This window comes from Sapajus apella, unplaced genomic scaffold, assembly GCF_009761245.1.
Source record: "Sapajus apella isolate SASKATOON/1434 unplaced genomic scaffold, GSC_monkey_1.0 scaffold16, whole genome shotgun sequence".
NCBI lineage: Eukaryota > Metazoa > Chordata > Mammalia > Primates > Cebidae > Sapajus > Sapajus apella.
This window is the reverse complement of record NW_022436956.1, coordinates 15611935-15618487: the sequence shown is the minus strand read 5'-3', so window position 1 is coordinate 15618487 and position 6553 is coordinate 15611935.

The window sequence follows — 6553 nt, the reverse complement described above, 5'->3', positions numbered from 1 at the left end:
GTTTCCCCACCCTTCTTCTCTTGCTCAGGTACTGGCGGCCTGTCTAGTGGCAGGTTGCTCTGGACGCAGCAAGGATGGACCGATGAGCTCTGGAGAGCCAGGGCTGCTAATCCTTAGACTTGGGGAGAGGTGGGACCTGTGAGGTGAGCTGCAGGTAACCCACTTGCAGTAGCCATTAGCCAGCTGTGAGCCTTTGGGAACTGGGAGCCAGGACTCCTAGGATCTGCCTCCCTTCTCTCTCCTCCCTGGTCTTCTGAGGCCAAGTCACCTTTGGTTTTTCACTGGGATATGTTTTTGCCTCCCAAACCTGGACAGAGCGCCTCATCCTGGCTGAGTGGGGACGTTCTCCAGCGAGTCTTAGGACCTTGAGCAGCAACACTGCAAACATGGGGTTCATCAAAAAGCCATTTGCAGGCCGGACGCGGTGGCTCACGCCTGTAATCCCAACACTTTGGGAGGCTGAGGCGGGTGGATTACCTGAGGTCAGGAGTTCGAGGCCAGCCTGGCCAACATGATGAAACCCCCACCTCTACTAAAAATACAAAAATTAGCCAGGTGTGGTGGCGTGCATCTGTAATCTCAGCTACTCCGGAGACTGAGGCAGGAGAATGGCTTGAACCCAGGAGGCAGAGGTTGCAGTGAGCCAAGATCACGCTGCTGCACTCCAGCCTCGGCCACAGAGTGAGAGTCTGCCTCAAAAAAAAAAAAAAAAAAAAAAAAAGAAAAAAAAAAAAAGTGACAAGCTGAGAGCTACATCCTCTGAGCTTCCGCCCCTCCTCCTTGACCTGAATGCAGGAATGGCAGGCTTGGCCACAACTGGTTGGATGGAGTAGGACTCCAACTCAGGAGCGCAGCACGCCGGGCCTAGAAGGCAGTATGGGAGCCCCTTCTACGTTCTGGAATGTGCAAACTCAGCCACGCACAGACCCTCAGCTTCCGGCCCAGCCCCCTGCTGAGTTATTAAGGCAGATCTTGGAAGAAGGGGGGCGTCTAGAAACCCCTAAGCCCCTCCTCCCGCCCATTGTCTCCTCCGAATCCCTCCGCAGCGGCTCGGGGCGGTGGAGAGCAGGGGCGCAGGCTCTGGGAGCGGCGGTGGGGCGGGGGCCGCGGGGCGTCCGTTTGTTCTCCGTGGAGGAGGCGACGCGCCGCCAACGACCGCAGCTCCACGTCCTCGGGCCTCTGGGAGCCGTCCCAGCGGGAGCCGGGGAGAAGATGAATCGCGTTGAGTGACACAGGACATGGCAGATTGGATGTTTAATTTGGGTGTCTCTTTAGAACGTCCCCCACGCCCACCTCCTCTGCTCCCACTTAGCATCCTACCGGCGAGAAAGCCCCGCTCCTCACAAATTGCCTTGTCGGCTCAGAGAAAAATGCCAGCGTGACTGATCGCTAGGTGGGTCCCTCCAAGTGCGCGGGAAGGAACCGGCACGACGGCACAATGCTCCTTCCTACGGAGACGCGGCGTTGCGCCAGGGCCGGGGATTTGAGTCAGACCCCAGGAAGCACTGCCCCTGGAGGAGGGACACTCGTGGGGCTGGGGGTCTGTTTAGGGGTCTCTTGAGGCCAGAGGGGAGGGCCGGGAGACTCTGGCTGGGGTCTGGCGGCCCTGGGGGACCTGCGGGGCCGGGGGGAAGGGGCCGGCACCCGGTCCGCGAGACGGGGGCGTGCGGGGCGCGGAGGCGGAGCGCAGCCTCCAGCAGACGGACAGCCTTCCCCAGACTGCTTGGAGCTCCGAGCCCGGCGCCGAAACTGGCAGATCACAACCTGTCAGTCGCGCTTTTCCGGCAGCCTCACCTGCCTCCAGATCTTTCCAAACAAGGAAAGGAGCTGCAAACATGGCAATCAGCGGCAGACAGCTGCCATGGAGCAGCAGGGGACGAGCCAGCCCAGCCAGGGAGGCGGAGACGTGATCAGGCTGCGACAGCCCCCCATACCAAGCTAGAGCTCGGGCGGACCCCTCCCCCCTGCCTCCCGCAGGGAGTGTGGTGGGTGTCCACCACACTGAGGGCACCCTCAGTCCGGCTGGGGCCCCACTGCCAAGGACCAGCATCGGAGCAGCCACCTGTTCAGGTGGCAGTTCTGGAAGGACCCCTGGTGGGGGAGGGTGGGACTAGGGCTGCACCCTGGCTTTTGCTGAACATTTGTGTGACTAAGGCAAGTGCCCTGGCCTTGGGCTCTGACTGCAGCGCACAGGGTCTGGGGTCTCTTCCATTCAGCTCTGCCATTCTGATTCTGAAGATCCCTTAGGAAGAGCAAAGTGTGGCTTTTAGCCCGTGAGGCGGGTGAGGGCCCAGAAACCACATTTTCTAAGCTGTGAAGTGGCCCTGATTCTCTCTTCATAGTCCAAATGATTGCCTCAGTGGAGCATTGAGATGAAGAGGTGCTGGAGGTCTGACCCCGGGTAGGCCTGAGTGATCTGGGACTCAGGGTCCCAGAAGGCTGGAATGAAGCACCTCCTTTGAGGGTTGATATAGAAGAATTTAAGGGGTCCCTACCTTGATTCCCATCAGCTTGCTGGGTGTCACTGCTCATGCCAAGGACAGTCTGATGGGCGCACCAGCTTCTCCCAGAGGTGACTGCCTTTTACTCCATGAACTGAGATTGCACGGGTCCCTCTGAGTTCTTGAAAGTATGAGGACAAACAGAAGGGAGGATGCTTTCAACATGAATGTGGGAGATTTGCCCCCAGTGAAGCCACAGTGTAGATAGTTCACCTGTACAAATCAAGAGATGGATGCCTTTTCTGTCTGCTCCCATTCAGATGTCTTCTCAAATCAAAAAATGTCTACTCTTTAGCTCCCAGCCCAGGTGACACTTAACCTTCACCAAGCCCAGCTTGCCAGCTTCCTCCTATAGAGCAGTGGATGAATCGCCCCCCATGCCACACGGAGCAGGACCATCAAAGTGGCCCTAGGATGAGAAAGCTGGAGGGAGCCGACAGGAATCCATTTAAAAATATTCCTTCGGCTTAAAACATGATGTAGGTGGGGAAAATATCATGATTAGATGGAAGTTAGGGTGGCAGAGGATGTCACCAAGTCATCTCGATACATCTCAAGAAAAAGGCTGGGATCTGGGTGCCGAGGAAACCTTCAACAAGCTGTGTGTGAAGACTCAGCCTTTCCTCAGTATCCTAGCTAGCTCCCCCTTCCCGTGCCACACCCTTTCTGTGCTCTTTAAAGGGGCTTAACATTCTCATGCTCTCTGCTTCCTCACCCAGTTTTCAGCAAAGTATCTCTAATAGTCATTTACACCTGCATTCAAAGATAAGTTCCTGGGTGACAGCTTATGTAAATTTTCAGGTCAACTTTCAGAAGGTATTTGCAATGGTTTTAATGTGTCCCCCACAAAAGCATGTGTTGGAGACATAATTGCTATTGTAACCATATTAAGAGGGGAGCCTCTTAATACGGTAGCTCATGCCTGTAATTCCAGCTGCTTAGGAGGCTGAGGTGGGAGAATCGCTTGAGGCCAGGGGTTTGAGACCAGCCTGGGCAACATAATGAGAACCCATCTCCAAAAAGTAAAAACATAAAAATTTAGCTGGGTGTTCGTGATATGGCTATTAGCTGGTAGCTGCTCTCAGCTACTCAAGAGGCTGAGAGTGAGGTGGGAGGATGGCTTGTGCCTAGGAGTTTGAGGCTGTAGTGAGTTATGATTGTGCCATTGTACCCCAGCCTGGGCAATACAGTGAGACCTTGTCTCTAAAAAATACAAAAAAAGAGGCCGGGCGTGGTGGCTCATTCCTTAATCCCAGCACTTTGGGAGGCCGAGGTGGGCGAATCATGAGGTCAGGAGATTGAGACCAGACTGGCCAACATGGTGAAACCCCATCTCTACTAAAAATGCAAAAATTAACCAGGCGTGGTGGTGCGTGCCTGTAATCCCAGCTACTCGGAAGGCTGAGGCAGGAGAATCGCTTGAACTTGGGAGGCGTAGGTTGTATTGAACTGAGATCACACCATTGCACTCCAGCATGGGCGACAGAGCGAGACTCTGTCAAAAAGAAAGAAAGGAAGGAAAAAACGAGGGAAGGAAGGAAAATGGAAGAGGCGGGACCTTTAAGAGGTGGTTAGGCCATGAGTGGTCTGCCCTCATGAATGGATTAATGCCTTTGTCCATTGTCTCAGGAATGGGTTCCTTATAAAAAGAGGAGATCAGCCCTTCTCTCTGCCTTCACTCTCCTCTCTCTCTCCCCCCAATCCTCCCTCTCTCACTCACCCATGTGATGCCTTCTGCCATGCTATGATGCAGCAAGGCCCTACCAGATGCTGCCCCCTCAGTCTTGGATTTCCCAGCCTCCAGAACCATAAGCCAGTAAATTTCTCTTCACTATAAATTACCCAGTCTGAGGTGTTCTGTGGGAGCAGCACAAAACAGACAAAGACAGTATTCGTATTTAAATAATCTAAGACATTTTATATCCAACTCTAGGCTTTCTTCTCTGGTAAAAACAAGATCAGTGTTGATAGCACTTGGTCTCAGAGCCTCTGACAGTAACACTAAGTCACAAGCACTTACTCTGCCATTAGATATGGTGGTCTGGCTGAGGCTCTGGCAGTGGGACAAGTGGTCCCAGTGCCCTTCCCTACTTCCACTCCCTGCTCCAGATTGATGGACTGGACACAGGGGTTAAGATTAGAAAATCTGGCCAGGTGTGGTGTCTCACACCTGTAATCCCAGCACTTTGGAAGGCTGAGGTGGGCAAATCACTTGAGACCAGGAGTTCAAGTCCGGCCTGGGAAACACAGTGAAACCCCGTCTCTACTAAAATTACAAAAATTAGCTGGGTGTGGTGATGGGTGTCTATATTCCCAGCTACTAGGGAGGCTGAGGCATGAGAATCGCTTGAACTCAGGAGGTGGAGGTTGCAGTGAGCTGAGATGGGATCACTGTATTCCAGCCTGGGTGACAGAACGAGACTCTGTCTCAAAAAAAAAAAAAAAAAATTAGCCAAGTGTGGTGGACATACCCGTAATCCCAGCTATTCAGGAGGCTGAGGCAGGATAATTTCTTGAACCCAGGAAGTGGAGGTTGCAGTGAGCAGAGATCATGCCGCTACACTCCAGCCTGGGCCACAGAGCAAGACTCTGTCTCAAAAAAAAAAAAAAAAAAAAAGGTTGAGAGAGTCAGGCCCAGAGATTTCTGAAAGCAGCTTTGTCAGTTTCCCCTTGTCCAGAAAGGATTGAGTAAGCCCACTCTTGGTCCTTTTCTGAATCAGCCTAAAAGTGGCCTCTCTTGGTTGGGGCAGTTTTGGAGAGCAAATTGCAAGGAGCAGAAGCTTGGAAAGGGCTGGAAGGGAGGAAGGAGGGTATTGTTGCAGCCAGTGCCAGCGGTTCCCCCTCCCACCCCAATGCTGTGGACTGCTGGCCAATGGGTGCACATGCTTTTTAGCCTCTAGCTCTTGTCTGCCATTCCCACCCACAGCTGAACTATGCGTTGCAGAGGCACATAATTGGCTCTGTGTGTTGGAGCCAGTGAGGGAAGAGCTACAGCATAAGGGACAGAAGGGAGATGACAGGGAAAGAGGATCCTGCACCTTTCTCTCTGCCTACCCACTGTGGTCCCCTCCGCCCTCAGGTGGGTCACAGAATGGTGGAATGGAAAGCTCAAGAGAGCTGCAGTCAGAAGAACTGAGACCTCTTCATTTGCTAGCTGTCATCTAACTTCGTTTAGCCTTATTTTCCCCATCTGTAAAATAGGGATGTTTGTTAGAGTTAGAGACAAACACCAGGTTGTGAGGATGCTCTCAAGGGTGGGAAGGAAGGTCTGTAGAGGGATGTGCAGATGTGAGTTGTTATTCCTACTCGTGTCTTGCAGGAAGTGGGGTGCCTGGCCAGACACATCAGCATGCATATCACTCATCAAGCCACCCCCACCTCTGCACATACAGGTGCATGTTCCACGGTAAAGCAAAACAACAGCCTCAAAAACAACCAACAAAAACTGAAGGTGTGAGGTTTATCCGCGTGGGTTCCTCCCAATCCAACGAGACTTAGACTTGGGCTTTTAGAATTCATACCAGTGAGGACCCTCTGAGCACTCATGAAAGCTTTCATGGGAGCCTGGAAGAGGGAAGGAGCATGGAGGAGGGGCAGGATCTCTTTAAAGAGCAAATTAATGTATGCCAAGCTAACACATGCCAACCAACATTACTGAGCATCCCCTGAATGCCCATACCTAAGCTGGACATTTCATAGGAGCCAAGACAACTCTGAAGGGTTTTACAGTCAATGGAGATGATAAGTAGACCTTCCTTCCAACAGAGAAATAATGGGCAACATAGACCGCAGAACCCACAAGTGTGGAAGGAAGGAAGCTCTTCTCAGAGCCCCAGGCCTATCCCATCAAATGATGGTGCTCCAGGGGGAAATGGAGTCCTCTTTGGCTGGGCAGAGAGCATGAGGCCAAGAGGGAAAGATACTGGAGTGCAGGGCATCACAGCAGGCTCACTTTCTGCATTCCCACACTAGTCCCCTGATACCAACTGGGTGCAATTCAATTCAATTCAATTCAATTCAGTTCAGTTCAATTCTGACATCAGCTACCTGGT